We start from the raw sequence: 16,494 nt of genomic DNA, 5'->3' as shown, positions 1-16,494 counted from the left end.
TTTTAGGTGGATTAGCCTTCTGGAAATCACTGACTACCTCTTATCCGATAGCCCATTCACGTACCACAATTGCGTCAATCCTGTGCCATTGCTCGTAACATGAGGGAGTGTTTACCGTGAAATTGGCTATGATGTCCTTTCAACTGAATAGTAAAAGTATAACTATTGTTTATCCCAGATAGAAGTCAGGTGAAAAACATTCAATCACAAGCTAAATATGATATCTCAATTTGTCCATGTTGTATAGCTGCTAACTCAGCATATTTCCCTCGAGTCAAACTTGCTCGGGGTCATTCTGTTTAACTCGAAATATGCCCAACTATTATCTACAAATCGTCAAACAGTCCCGGAGCCCTTACTCCTTACCGGATCGGTGAAATATATCTGCCGGTATATCAGCCCGTGCTTGTTTCCAACTGAACTACATTGTATATATGTTTACTGAACGGCATATTATCGCAATAAGACGCGGCCGCCATTTTGAATTGGGCAACAATCCTTTACAGTCAATGTAGGTGCCCAAGCGAGAGCAATTCTCGCGGGATCTCGATTGCACCTCACATTTCTAAATTTAAATCAACTTTATTCGTCAATGTATTCTGAACAAGTTGATTTAGTAATGTGTCGCTAATGATATTAAGTTTGAGACTTCTCTGACCCCGACCCACATCCACAGCAAACTGAGACCAGTGGCGGACATGAGAGACGTGGGACCGGAACACCTGGACATCCTGCATTTTGCTAACTGCATGGACTCCTGAGGTAACTCGCAGTTGTGCATTGGGTACGAGAAGCCCCAGACCCGATCACCATTTGCACTGAAGCTCAGCCCTCCACACTCCACGAGTGCCGCGTGGGGCCCCGCTCTTGCATTTCAGCTCGACGCGGCTTCCCGGTTCCTAGTCCGTTGGCTAGTGAGCCCCCTGAAGACCTTCCTTTGAATTTAAACTGCTTTCCTGGTTGCTCCAGGCTTGCTCCAGCTTCACTACAAAGGAGAAGCGCCCCAGACCTTGCTGGTCTGACTCAAAGCCAATCTTCACTTCCTGCGTGGATTGCGTTTGACAAGGCTTGTTGGGTCCAATCTGGATACTGACACCACAGTCAACTAGATCCTTCGTCGGACAGATCGAACCCAGGTCCTGGTCATCTTTGACACCTCCTGGACTAAGTGGCTGCAGAGACAAGCTTCACCTCTTCACCTGAGATCGACACGACATCGCCTGGTTCCTTCTTGGTCACTGGCTAGTGACCCAGACTCTGCCTCCTCTGCTTTCAGGTTCTTCAGATCTTCGATCCACCCTGACACTTTTCCTCTGGTTGCCTGCAGTACTTCTTTGCAGATCTCCATTGAAAACGACAATGAAACCCGACACCAAAGGGCACCTATGCACCCGGCTACCCTGGGTGAGGTAACACAAGTACTTCGGTGCTCCTGTGGGTCTTGACTCTCGAAGTGTCCTAGTCTAAAGGGGTTTTGTCGTAGTCCATCCGGAAGTACCCTTAAACAGTAACTTTGTAACTTCTTGGTTTCCCATAGAAAGTCAATGGTAACTCGCAGCTGTGTTTAGACACTGCACACGTCTCCCGTTGGCCTCCTACTTCCTAACCTTTGGTTGTTTAGAGTAGCCCCAGCGATTTCCCAGGCCACAGGCCTGCTTTCTATTTCAGACGTGGTTCTTATACCACTATTTTAGTATATGGTTTGTGAGGCCCCAGGGCAAAACTGTTTTTGTGCAACTTATCGTATGCTAATTAAGTAACTTGTAATGTACTTTTGCCTCTGACCTCATAAAGATACCAGAGGGATTGTACTTAGAATAAATACATATATATTTGATATATACCTTGGGTGGTGTCCTTTCATTTGGTATTCAAGGGATTATAATTGGTAAAACAAACCGCTTCAAATGCTCTCTGGATTCTTAGCCTAGGACTGCTGGTCCGTGCTACCACTAGGATAGCCTGTTTATAAGGGTGACTTTACAACCACCAATAAGGGTCGAATTAGACTGGTGCAAGGTGCCACTAGAACTAGTAACATCATATGCCAGGCTAACTTCTCACATTGGTGTGCAGCGGATGGAATAAGAGCTTGCATTTGTTTTGCCATATAATCTTGAAATATCATTTGAAAAATCACATTAAGGTACCTGTAGGTACATATAAATCAAGTTCTTATAATACATACGTTCTGCTGAACTTAGCAGTTGTAGGTGGTAAGAGCTTAGCCCACCCTGACTACAACTCCTAGAGAGGTTCTAGTAGGAAACATTTGGTGTAGGTAGGTGCACACACCACACCTCACTAGAAAATGTCCTTAGACGCAGGTCCTAGTGGGTCCCTGCCAGAAGACACCCCAAGGGTACCTTCTAAGTATGACACATTCACTTTTCAAGAACTGAGAAGCTTGTGTGTGGTCGGAAAGTTGAGACAAGGACAGAGTCCAACCTTTAACCATCTGGTAGAAATCTTAGTGGCTCATAATGCAGAGTGCATCAGATCCAGGGAACCATGGTAGTGAAGAGGGGGCAAACCTTCTACTGAAGAGGATCACAATGGGCAAGACCCACAGGATTCTGCAGAGGAAGAGGTTGAAGAACAGGATGAGGTAGATAACCCCAACCTGGGAAACTTAGAACTATCTGGAAGTGGTGGAGGGTCGGGGAGACCTCCCTCCATCCCCCCACGAAGGCCTAACACTGTAGCCAGAAGACCCTGGTCACTCTCCATTGAATCTGGCAACTCTAACTCATAAGTAGGGTCCAATGCCTCAGCTCTGAGGAGGATGATCTCCCCTCTGAGAAGAGAGCATAAGGCTAGGATGAGGGAATCCAAGCTTAGAATCAAGAGGCAAGAAGTTGCCCTTGCAAAAGAGACCCTGACTCTTGAGAGAGAGAGAGGAAATTGCGTGGGTTAGAGCCCACTGGTGGCAGCAATATCCCTAGTGGTAGGGAAAGGTCTTATGACCATAGAAACCTGAACAAGATTGTCCCACCCTATCAGGTTGGGGATGACATCCACAAGTGAATCACTGCTTTGGAGAGGGCCTGCAAAGTACAGCAGGTACCCCAAAGTCAGTGGGCAGCAATTTTATGGCTCTCCTTTGCAGACAAAGGCAGAGACAAGCTCCTGACTGTTAGTGAACAGGATGCTGACAACTACACTGTCCTGAGGAGTGCTCTGATAGATGGGTTTGGCTTAACCACTGAGCAGTACAGGTTGCTGTTTAGAGATACCCAGAAGACACAGACTCAGGACTGGACTGACTTTGTAGATTGTGCCACTAAGGCTCTGAAAGGCTGGTTACTGGGCAGTAAAGTAAGTGACTATACAGGATTTTATAACCTTATTATGAGAGAACAGATTCTTAATAATTGTCAGAACCAGTTATTGCATCAACACCTGGTTGACTCAGATCTGACCTCTCCCCAAGAATTGGGTAAGAAGGCAGACAAATGGGTCAGAACCAGGGTGAAGCAGAAGGTACAGAACCAAGGGAGTGATCAGAAGAAGCAAGACCAAAAGTGTGAGGAGAAAGCAAAAGACCAGAAGTCTTATCAAGGTCCCCAAAAAGCTTATAATGGTGGGGGTACCCAACAATCCAAACATAAAGAAGGTCCAAAGAAACCATGGTGCAAATTTTGTAAATTAAATACTCACTGGACCAGTGAATGCACCAAGAAGGAGGCAGCTCCAGCCACCATTGCCCCTGGTACAGCTAATAGTGGTGGCTCTCAACAGAAGCGTGTAGTAGGGTTAACCCTGGGAACTGAGATAGATTCTGGCCTAGTCAGACTACCAACTCAAGCTGTTTTGATCTGTGATGGGGACATAGCCATGTCCTCTACTGTGAGTCCCAATAACTTGGGCAAGTACAGACAAACTCCTTTAATTAATGATAAAGTGGCTCAGGTCTACGGGGAAACATGTGCTAGTGTCACTATGGTGACACCCAGCTTTGTGGACCCTGGACAGATCATACTAGGTGAGAATTACCTAGTGACCAATGTAAGCAATGTCACTACCACCCATAGTATGGCAATTGTTAATTTCTCCTGGGGAGGGGTAACTGGCCTAAAGAAGGTTGTTGTTAGCTCAGACCTCCCTGTAGAATGTTTGCTTGGCAATGACCTGGAATCTTCAGCTTGGTCTGAAGTGGAGTATTGAAGAACCGGGCCTTTGGGCCTGGCGGCGCAGGGCACGCCTGAAATCTTTGAGTTCACCTGCCTTGTTGCACAGAGACACGGAATACTCTGTTGCCATACAAAACCAAGTTTATTAGCTGCAGCTGGGCACAGTTGTCCAAGAAGTACACCAAGTAGGTTCTCAGGAGACTGTCACTTTACTCCGTGGCTCACAGTCTTTTATAGCAAAAATACATCTGTACAAACATATACCCAATGCACAAAGTTTTAGCCAATCAGAAGAGTTTGAAAACAAGGTGTTGTGCAACCAGAATGCTCTATGCTTACATGTTTGTCTGTTATCCAGCTCCCAGAGTTAATCAATACTGGTACCCATGGTTCAGTGTTGCAATGGCAGGACATGTCTGTATGCTTCAAAAGAAAGGTTGTAAAATAGAAAAAGTCAAGGAGAGAATTGTGACGGGTAAAATATAAGATACTGCAAGAGAAGAATACTAAAGGCTAATAGATAGTTGATATAGAGATTAGGTAGTCCAGACAAGGATTAGTTTTGGCCGGCTGGTGTCTGAGATAGGTTTCAAAACAAGGAGGGAGGGGATGTTTGACACGTTGCAGTCCAAGGGGCAGAGACACTTCGTGAATCGAGATATACAAACACAAAATGGAAGGTGCACACAATTAGAGTCACAAAAAACAGGAATGTATTAAATATCTTCTTCTTTATTTAGTAATGTTCATTGGACATAGGCACAGCCAACGCGTTTCGTTCCATTTGCCTTTAGGAACTTCGTCAGGGCAAAAGAATGTATATCTGTACTGTTGCCGATGTTGGATAAGGTTATTCAGGACGCCACGGGAAACGGGACTACGAGACAGGAGCACCCTACAATAGGTGCTTGGTGGTTATTGCCACGAACACACTACCAGATTGCGGACTGGTGGCGGTTACGCCCACGTATTTGGCTCTTCCTGGAAAACGAAGTAATGAGCCATATTACAAAATTCCCCACGAGATATACTAGAACCCGCTTGGATCTTTAATTCATTTGTGCTTATCACCTTATGGCATACCTGACACCAGACAGCCCTGGCCTACTTAGAAGACACCTTTAGGATCCCAATTGGATTCATCTTTTCATAGTGAGGACGCCGTCCTTTCAGATCTTAAGACTTTGACCCACATTTGGTTACTATTGGATTGATCCTTATAACCTTATCCAACATCGGCAACAGTACAGATATACATTTTTTTGCCCTGACGAAGTTCCTATAGGCAAATGGAACGAAACGCGTTGGCTGTGCCTATGTCCAATGAACATTACTAAATAAAGAAGAAGATATTTAATACATTACTGTTTTTTGTGACTCTAATTGTGTGCACCTTCCATTTTGTGTTTGTATATCTCGGATTTATCCACCTTTTGGTAGCGGGTGGAGGAAGTAGTTTGCACCACCCTAAATTTAGAACTATAAGATCTGGAGTGCTTGACCTGGTCTGCTGCCTTGGTCTTTTGGAATTTTACTTCGTGAATCGAGTAGCCTGTGTAAAGGCAACACAAAATGGCGGTAAATGTAAAATGGAGTCGAAATTACAGAACCTCAGAATGGGACCCATGCAGAAATGTTAGGAATCTCAGCACATGACCTTGCTGTAACTAGGTCACAGGTCAAAAATTGCAATAGTGAACAGGCACTGGATTCTGGAATTATGGACCAGTTGCTTACCAGGAGGAGAAGCAGTAGGGTTAAGGCAGTGCCTTCCCCCTAGCCTCAGAATGAGGGTCAGCCTTCTGAGGAAGCTGATTGAGAGCCTGAAGAAGGAACTGTCCTAGAAGAGCTTGAACCTGATCAGGTTGAGTTTCTTGGGACAGGGGGACCTTCAAGGGCAAAAAACAAATATATCCTGAGCTTAAATCCGTACAAATGAATATCCTTGTTAAATCAGGACAAAATAGACGATCTTCTTTTCATTCCTTCATTTATTCTTCAATATTCCAAACTTGGTCCTACTTTTGGCTAGGTCCACGTTTGGAATATTGAAGAAGAAGAATTTGTACGGATTTAAGCTCAGGATATATTTGTTTTTTTGTCTATAAGGTTGAGAATTTTCCCTAGTGGTTGGTTAATGGTGGATGACCATTACCTTATCCTTTGAGCTATTCTTTTTGGTGCTATTTACTGTCCCTCAACTCGGCACAATTTTCACCCAGTCATCTGGCCATTATTGCCTTGGACCTTCAAGGGCAGATCGGAGGCAGGCGCAGTTGGACTGCTCCTCTCTTGAGTCCCTCAGACAGCAATCTGCTGCTGAGGCTGCAGGGAATGCTAACGGAACCCATAGAGTGTATTGGGATGAAGGGCTCGTGTATTCAGAGGCTAGAGACCCCAATCCTGGTTCTTCCAGGAGGTTGGTCATACCTTTGGCATTCAGGGGCTTCCTTCTTACATTAGCCCATGATATTCCCCTTGCAGGGCATCTTAGCCAGAACAAGACTTGGGACAGGCTTGTCCCTCACTTTCACTGGCCCCAAACATCAGAAGATACCAAGGAGTTTTGTCTCTCCTGTGTCACCTGCCAAGCCAGTGGCAAATCAGGCGGCACCACAAAGGCCCCCCTAATACCACTACCTGTGGTGGGGGTTCCCTTTGACCGTTTAGGGATTGACATTGTTGGACCAATGTTTCCCGAAACAGCATCTGGGCACAGGTTTATTCTGGTGGTAGTGGATCATGCCACCAGATAAACATAAGCTATTCCCCTTAGGATCACAACAGCACCTGTTGTGGCAAAAGCCCTTTTGGGAGTTTTCTCAAGAATGGGTTTCCCTAAGGAGGTTGTATCAGACAGAGATGCAAACTTTATGTCTAGTTACCGGACTGTAATGTGGAAGGAGTGTGGAGTGAACTATAAGTTCACCACACCCTATCACCCACAATGCAATGGTCTAGTTGAAAGATTCAACAAGACCTTAAAGGGCATGATTAAGGGTCTCCCTGAAAAGCTCAGGCAGAGATGGGACATCCCGCTGCCCTGCCTTTTGATTGCTTTTAGAGAAGTACCACAGAAGGGGGTTGGTTACAGCCCTTTTGAACTTTTGTTTGGACATCCTGTAAGAGGACCCCTTTGTCTGGTGAAGGAAGGATGAGAGTTACCTCTCAAAGCTCCCAAACAAGACATTGAAGACTATGTACTTGGTCCTGCTCCAGTATGGCTGAGTACATGAAAAAGGCATCCATAAACCTTGAGGCTAGCCAGGAATTACAAAAAGCTTGGCATGACCAAAAGGCTGTGCTGACTGTTTACCAGCCAGGGCAGAAAGTGTGGGTGTTGGAGCCAGTGGCCCCAGCAGCTCTCCAAGACAAATGGAGTTGACCCCACATTATTGTTGAACAGAAGGGAGAGGTGGCCTATTTGGTTGATCTTGGAACTCCTAGGAGCCCCCACAGGGTGCTGCATGTCAACAGACTGAAACCATATGTTGACAGGGCTGACATGGGCTTGCCCATGGCTACTGATAAAGGACAGGAGGAAGAGAGTGACCCTCTCCCAGACCTGCTCTCTCAGAACCCCGATGATGGGTCAGTTGATGGTGTAGCCTTGGCAGGCACCCTCACTGATCAGCAGCCCAGGGACTGTAGACAAGTTCTGCAGGTATACAGACATATGTTTTCATGACTCCAAGTCAGACTACCTGGTGCACCCATGAGGTAGACACTGGGGACAGTCTGCCTGTTAAAAGTAAGATTTACAGGCAACCTGATCATGTCAGGGACTGTATCAGGACAGAGGTCCAAAAGATGTTGGAGTTGGGAGTGATTGAGCCCTCAGAGAGCCCTTGGGCCAGTCCTGTAGTCCTAGTGCCTAAACCTCGCACCCAAGAAGGTAAGAGAGAGATGAGGTTTTGTGTGGATTACAGAGGTCTCAATGCTGTCACTAGGACAGATGCCCACCCAATACCTAGGGCAGATGAGCTCATTGACAGATTGGCATCTGCCAAGTTATTGAGTACATTTGATTTGACAGCTGGCTAATGGCAGATTAGACTAGCTGATGATGCAAAGCCAAAGACAGCATTTTCAACCCCAGGTGGACATTATCAGTTTGTGATAATGCCCTTTGGTCTGAAAAATGCACCTGTCACATTTCAAATGTTGGTGAACCAATTCCTCTCAGGTCTGGATGACTACTGTGCAGCTTATCTTGATGATATTGCTGTCTTTAGCTCCACTTGGAAAGATCACCTGATCCACCTGAAGAATGTTTTGTAGAGCCAATGCAAAAGGCAGGCCTGACTATCAAGGCTACTAAGTGCCAGATAGGTGAAGAATCCAGGTAAGGAAGAAGATCTCCATACGTAGTAGTGTTAGGAAAGATGCTTTATTAAGTCGGTCAGAAGGAGATAACAGGAACCCACGCCAACCGCTGCACAGGACAAGACGGAATCACAGACCAGGGATTCCAAGTTCCAATGCATGCGGCGGGTGCGCTCGAGATAATACACGAGGATACAACACATCCTCCTTACTAGAAAAGAAAAAGAAAAACATAACGACACAAAATGCATACAAGCAATATAAGGAAAAAAACAACATTACAGTTTGATATGGTGAAAACTCATTTTCCAACATTGTAATCTTTGTGCCACACGGGTGGTTTCTTTAGGCGGGAAATATACAATTTGCGGGAGGAAATGGGAACAGGTAGTTGCAGACGAGAGGTTGAAGGTAGGTGGCATTTGTTGGAAGAGTGAGAGGTTCCAGTCAGGTTGGGAGAAGAAGAACCACTAGAGGGAGACGGTCTCATACAAAGAGACGGAACCTTAACAACTTTGGAGAGACTCCAAACATTACCGTCTGACAGTTCCACAACTTGCCTGCCCACTCTAACAACTAGCATAGGGTCGGAGAAGTGCGACATACCAGATCTAATAAAACCAGACTTCCTCACACGTACCCAATCACCAACCATGCAGGGATTGTTGGAATTGTTACAAATCACAGGAGAATCACGTTTCCTGAACTTACCATCGACAAGATCCCTCATCCAGGGCTGACACATGTTACACACACCCTTTCTCCCTCGCATTTTTTCGAAAGGAGACAAATCACCCACGGACTTTGGAGTATTCTTATAACTCCACAAGAGTTTCCTAACTGCATCGTAGCAATTCTCACCATTGCATACAGCAAGTTGCAAACCTTCTTTGAGCACCCTAATCCACCTCTCAACCATCCCGTTACCCTGAGGATAATACACAGAAGAGCGTTTGTGTAAAATGCCATGGTTACAACAAAAGGATTTCATCTCCACGGAGGTGAACTGGGTGCCATTATCAGAAATGATGGAAGTAGGGAAACCTTCTTTTTCGAAAATGGAGTTTAGAAAGTCGATAATGACCCTAGAAGATACATGAGGAACAAATTTTACCTCAGGCCAACTGGAGAATTGGTCTATTAAAACAATGGCATAGACAGGGCTACGACCCAAAGACATTGGACCAGCAATGTCAATGGAAACACACTCCCAGGGTTTAGAGGGCCTCGAGGTAGAGTCATGTTGATATTTTATAGGTTTTTGCGATTTATCACTCACACAGCATTCGATACAAGATCTTACCTTTTTCTCAATAAACTTGTCGACACCAGGCCACCAAAATTCACTTCTTATCCTTCTTTTCATACTGGACATGCCCGGGTGACCCTCGTGAGCCATATCTAACACGGTGTCTCTTAAACCATGAGGTACAACCAAAAGCAAACCCCTCAATAAAGTTTCTCCCTGGACAGAAAGCTCTTGTGCAACATGAAAGTAAGGCAAAATGCTAGAAGATAAACTGTTCTTTGAAGGCCAACCATTTTTGACAAAAGACAACACATCTAAATAATCACGATCATCACCACAAGCCAGTGCCCAATCATCTTCTCGGATGCAACCATTGGAAACCTCACAGATTGACACAACCTTATCAGGGTCATCATCAGGGGCAACACGATTGTCATCTTCAATAGGTAACCTGGAAACGAAGTCGGCAAGGACATTTTTGGCACCAGGAATATATTCGACTGAGAAATGAAAATCTTGTAACTTATACTGCCATCTCGCAATCCTGGAGGTGGCTTTGCTACATCCTTTGGTCGTAAAAAGATCAACAAGGGGACGATGATCAGAGCGCACAATAAAATCAGTACCATATACATATCTGCGAAAATATTCGATTCCCCACCAACAAGCCAAGGTTTCTTTTTCTAGAGTGGAATATTTTGTTTCAGCGCCACATAACGGTCTTGATGCAAAAGCAACAGTGACAAAACCAGTATTTTGCTTCTGCATCAGCACCGCACCAAGGCCAACGTTGCTTGCATCAGTGACGATAAATGATTTACAATTGGTGTCAAAAGGTGATAAGGCAGGAGCAGAAACAATACATTTCTTTACAAAATTCAATTGAGCTTTGCAATTGTCATCCCAAATGAATTGTTGTTGGTTTTTCATTAACTTCCGTAAGTGCGGAGTTTTATCAGAAAAGGAAGGAATGAACTTTGCATAATATTCGGCTAAACCGAGAAAGGATCTGAGCTGATCCTTGTTGGTTGGTTCGGGAGCATTCTCAATGGCTTTAATTAAACTCAACTTGGGGGAAATACCCTCTTTGCTGATGGAATGGCCTAGATAGTCTACTGAAGCTTTCTCAAATTTACACTTTTCCTTGGTGAGGGTAAGACCATTGTCTTGAAGGATGGACAAAACCTTAAATAAAATTTCAGAGTGTTCACATTTATCTTTGCCGAAAACTAATATGTCGTCCTGAAAATATAATACATTAGGAACATTTTTGAACATGTTGTGCATGACCCGCTGAAACACTGAGGATGCAGACACTAAGCTAAAAGGCATTCTCTTGCACCTGTAGGCACCCTCAGTAGTAATAAACGATGTAAGATGTTTACTATCTTCATGAAGGACTATCTGATGATATGCGTTAGATAAATCCAATGTGGTGAAGATAGATGCATCCTTAAGCTTAGAGAACATCTCTCCGATGTTAGGTAGAGGATGCCTATCAACCCACACATTGGAGTTTAGATCGCGCATATCCACACAAAGACGAATTTTCCCATTGGGTTTATGGGCGACAACTACAGGTGAAAGCCACTCAGAGGATTCAATTTCCTCAATTACATCCAAGTCACACAATCTTTGAAGCTCTTTTTTAACGGACTCTCTTAAAGCCAAAGGAATGTTGCGTACCTTGTGTACCTTGGGAACAGCGTTGCGTTTAAGAATGATTTTGTGACTAAAGTTTTTGAGCAAGCCCAAATTAGGGGAAAAGACCTGCGGAAAAATAGTTTCCCATTTGTTGTCTGAAGGCACATCAACTGAATTGATAAAATCAGAATACTCCAGAACCTGATCAGGATGATTAGGATCAAGTTTCATCATTAACTCTCTTTGTTGTGGCCAACCTAATAAGCATGACCCATCTTTGGCAACATATACTTTAGCAGGAATTGACTTGCCCTTAAATGATAAAGTGGAATGAAAGTACCCAAATACCTCAATGGGTTTTTTACCATAACCCCTTAGTTTTATGTCAGAGGGAAATAAGGACATAACATCTGGAAATTCTTTTAACAAAACATCGTCACCAATCAACGTGTACTTTGCACCAGAGTCTGCCATACCTTTTATGGACTTGGACCCTATTTGAAGCATACAGTAAGGTGAGTCCTTTTTCTCTACTCCGACTTCATAAACGGTGCATATATCATCGTAAACGTCGTCATCACTGTCCACGGCTTGAACTTGAGAGAATCTGGGACGTCTGGAATCAGAAGAGAAGTTCTTTGATCTGTTGCGACTTTTGCACATTCTGGCAAAGTGACCTCTAGATTTGCAATAATTGCAGAATTGTCCAATGGCGGGACACCTCTTGTCAGTTGCAACGTGGCCAGGAAAACCGCATTTGAAACAAACCACTTCTTTTCTGAGACCTTGATATGATGTAGAAGGAAAGGTAGGTTTGTTGGGAAAAGATTCAGTTGGATTTTTCCTGACGGTTTGAACCACAGAGACATTGGATTTTTCTAAAGAAGATTCTTTTGGTTTTTTGTCGGATAGCTCCTTGATGCCTAAATTCATATCTTCAAATCGGTGTGCAATATCAAGGGCTTTTGAAAGGGACAAATCTTTTGCATATAGTAACTTCTCTTGAAGTTTCACATCAGAGACGTTATGCACCAGCTGGTCTCTAATCATTTGATCTTGAAACTGTTGATAATTACACTTGGCAGCGAGAATCCTCAAATCTTTGACAAAGGAATCAATGGGTTCAATGGGAAGTTGTTGTCTGCTCAGAAACTTGTGACGAGCTACAACTTCGTTGACTTTCTTGATGAATTGTTTATCCAATTGCATGATGGCATTTTGGTAAACATCAGTTTCTTCTTCAGAAGAATTATCCAAGGTTAGAGGAGGAAGATGAGAAAGAACTTGTCTTCCCTCAGCACCTAGCGAATGCTTGAGAATAGCGAGTTTGCGTTTGTCAGTGTAATTCTCTCCACCAATGGCTTCTAGATAAGCTTCGAAACCTTCGCGCCACTGTTTCCACTCCAGAGGGGGTTCACCTGGACTAGCTAGAAAAGGTGGTGGTGCATTAAAACTTTCCATTGTTGATAATATGGAACTATTTATAGAGGCAAAATGATGTCATAAATAATCTTGAAGATTGGTTTGAATAGTAATAGACATCTTCAATGAAAGACAATTGTAGTTCTTTTCTTTGCAGAGAAAATGAATTTATTGGAAAAGAATTGTGATGTCACAAAGGCGAGTGATCTGAAAGAGTAAAGTCCACATGTGCTGACTCTGCCTTTGTGATGCTGACTCTGCCTTTGTGATGCAAACAGAATGTAGAACACGGAGCTTGCTTGTGCTGGCGCTGCCTCTGCCTCTGCGCTGCCTTTGTGACGAAATAAAGAACGTGCGGCACAAGCTTATGCGCATGCACTAGATTACTGGAGACGTAGTGTGATGCGCGAGATGGCCAATGAGCACAAGCTGTATTGTTTCTAGCGCGAGGAGACGCGCATGCGTTAATTTAAATGGCAAGCGAATGAGACAAAATGCTGTAAAAAGGATAAAAGTCTCACCATAGCAGAAGAAAATGCGGGACTTTCGGGATGATGTCAACAACAGGATGGAGAGGCTTCGACAAAGTGCGTGGTGGAGATAGCGCGTTCAAGATTGGCAACGGTAATCTTATCCGGGAGTACCGGGGCTGTGGGCTCCAAAAATCACTTGAGTTCGTTTCCTCGTCGTCGCCAGTGAAGAATCCAGGTAAGGAAGAAGATCTCCACACGTAGTAATGTTAGGAAAGATGCTTTATTAAGTCGGTCAGAAGGAGATAACAGGAACCCACGCCAACCGATGCACAGGACAAGACGGAATCACAGACCAGGGATTCCAAGTTCCAATGCATGCGGCGGGTGCGCTCGAGATAATACACGAGGATACAACAATAGGGCAGAGTAAGGTTGTGTAGCTGGGCCACCTAGTAGGTGGAGGTCAGTTTCAACCATGGGAGAGCAAGATCCAGACCATACAGGACTGGGCTGCTCCCACAACTCAGACACAGGTCAGAGCTTTCTTGGGCCTGTCTGGTTACTACAGGACATTTGTCAAGGGGTATGGGTCCATTGTGACACCCCTTAATGACTTAACTTCCAAGAAAATGCTAAAGAAAGTTCAGTGGACAGTCAGCTGTCAAAAGGCATTTGATGACCTGAAGCAGGCCATGTGCAATGCACCTATTCTGCCAAGTCCAGACTACTCCAAGGAATTCATTGTTCAAACAGATGCTTCTGAGTTGGGTGTAGGAGCTGTTCTTTCACAATTGAATAAAGATGGTCAAGACCAGCCAATTGCTTTTATTAGCAGAAGGCTGACCCCTAGAGGGAAACATTGATCAGCTATTGAGAGGGAGGCCTTTGCTGTGGTTGGGGCCCTGAAGAAGCTGAGGCCATACTTGTTTGGTACTCACTTCAAGATTCAGACAGACCACAAGCCCCTCTTGTGGCTAAATCAGATGAAGGGTGAAAACCCCAAACTACTCAGGTGGTCCATTTCCCTACAGGGGATGGACTTTACAGTGGAACATAGACCTGGGACTGACCATGCAGATGGACTCTCCAGATATTTCCACTTAGAACATGAAGACTTAACTGGTCAAGGTTAGTTTAATGTCCCTGCGTTGAGGGGGGGTGGGGGGGTGGGGGTGTAGGAGAGTAGGGTCTGCTTCCTATGGTCACCCCCACTTTTAGCTGCGATTTTCTGGTTTTTCGACTCTAGACTGGCTGTGGCCCTGCTAATCAGGACCACAGCCTAGGTGTTCTCTCTCTAAATTTATACCATGTACTTTAGGTACATACCAGATTTGGTATTGCGTCACCTTTGTGAGCCCCTGTATAGTCTACCATAGGTACCCAGGGCATAGGTGCATCTATGGCCTACCAGGGGCTGCATCATGTATTATGCCACCCCTGGCTGGCCCTCCAAACTGACACCACAGGTCTGTTCACACAGCCTGGGTAAGGTGGTGTAATCACCCCTTACTTAGATATACTATATCCAGTGCTTAATTTGTAAAATATGAAGTGCAGGTGCTGAAATGTTTGTCGGAGGCCACACCCACTTTTTCTGGCTCCACCCACTTACTCTATTAGCTCCACCCACATCTTCAAGTGGCACTGCTAAAAGTCAAATATAATACCTGATGTGAATTTCAGAAAGGGAGCCTTCGTAAGGTTTTGATAGGAGGTTCCCTGTGCACCATTTTGAAAAAGATTAATGCAAATATGCACTTAAAGCACAAGTTTGGAATAAATTAGCTAAAACCACTAATGCATTGAAATGGACAATTTCAGTGCTCTGTGTGCTGATTTGGAGACAGGACAATACTGGGGGTAGGGCATGCCATTTTTAACAGAGTCTATGATTTCAAAGGTACAACTTGGACATAGCTTAAGTTATGTGACAAAATAAAACAAAATGTTGTGAAAACACTAGTCCAAACATATAAACTGAATAAAATCATGCAATACACTTGAATGAGTCAGCCACACCATTGTGAAGGTCTAACCAGGCTAGCAGGCGTGAGGGGAGAAAACAAATAAGACACCTCAGAAGGGGCAAGAGGTTGAAAGTTATGAAAACTGTGGGCCTGGTATAGGTGCCTACATGGATGAAGAGGAAGTAGGGCTGACTGATCGATGGTATAAGTTGCGTTTGGGTGGGAGATTGTTTGCAACACCACGAGTTTCAAGAGTCTGTGGTTAATAAGATTATTAATAAGAGCACAATTTGTTGTGTAAGTGAAGTGGGGTATTTTATTGTTGAATTGGAGTTATTGTGTTACACTGCAGGCCTCCACTAATACATTTTTTGGGGTATTTTTGGATTCTATGGAAATTTTCTGCTTCTCGCTTGATAAACTACTACTGTCTTACAGCTAAACACTTTAAGGTCCCAAAGGCGAGACCTTTTGGCTATGCCAATGCTTGTTCTATATAGGCATGTTCCATTTCCTATTTTGATTCTTACCCAGGTGTTAGTAACTAACGGTGGTGGTATTTTTCAATTGGCTACTCTTCCCCCTGGTGCATGGAAAGACAGGGCCCTGCACTCTAAAGTAATAAGGAAGGAGGGGCAAGAGCTTCAGAGCCCCACTCGTTCTCAACTGCAGTCAGTCCCGATCGGAGAGAGCCACTTCTGTGTATGGTGAGCTGCGCTGCATCTGTGGTTGTGCGGGAAAGGTTCAGAGTCCCACTCGGACTGTGCATTTCATAAGGCCTGCTGTGGAGGTTTAATAAAAATTGGGTTAATACATTTCCTGGGGGACAGTTTATAAAAGAGATACTGCTTTCAGACAGAGACTCAGGGTGGCTCTAAGGCATAGCTCTTGGTGCATACACCAGTGGCGTAAAGCAAAAGGATTTTCCCCTCGCCACCCCTCCCCCCCCCCCAGAATGTGATGATTCTTCGATGATGAGATGACGTGGGTTCCATGTGCAAGTGCGTGGCTGTGACTTATTAAACACTCTTACTTTAGCTATCTGAAATCATGTGAGCAGCACTGTAGTACTGTATTAGTCTAACTCTTCTGTCCCTGGCTCAGACTGCCAGTGTCTTTTTTATACTCAACCAGATAGCACTGAGCATCGTGCCTGGCTATTGTCCGTCTGTCTGTTCTATTGCTACCTCTGTTGCTTTACAAAAGGCACCACGCACAAACACGTGTTTACAATAACAAAAGTATTCATGCAGCTAAAAAGTACAATTTGGCCACAATGT

The sequence above is a fragment of the Lissotriton vulgaris genome, chromosome 1_1, assembly GCF_964263255.1.
Source record: "Lissotriton vulgaris chromosome 1_1, aLisVul1.2, whole genome shotgun sequence".
Lineage (NCBI taxonomy): Eukaryota > Metazoa > Chordata > Amphibia > Caudata > Salamandridae > Lissotriton > Lissotriton vulgaris.
The sequence above is the reverse complement of the archived record's forward strand: the minus strand, read 5'-3'. Positions refer to the sequence as shown.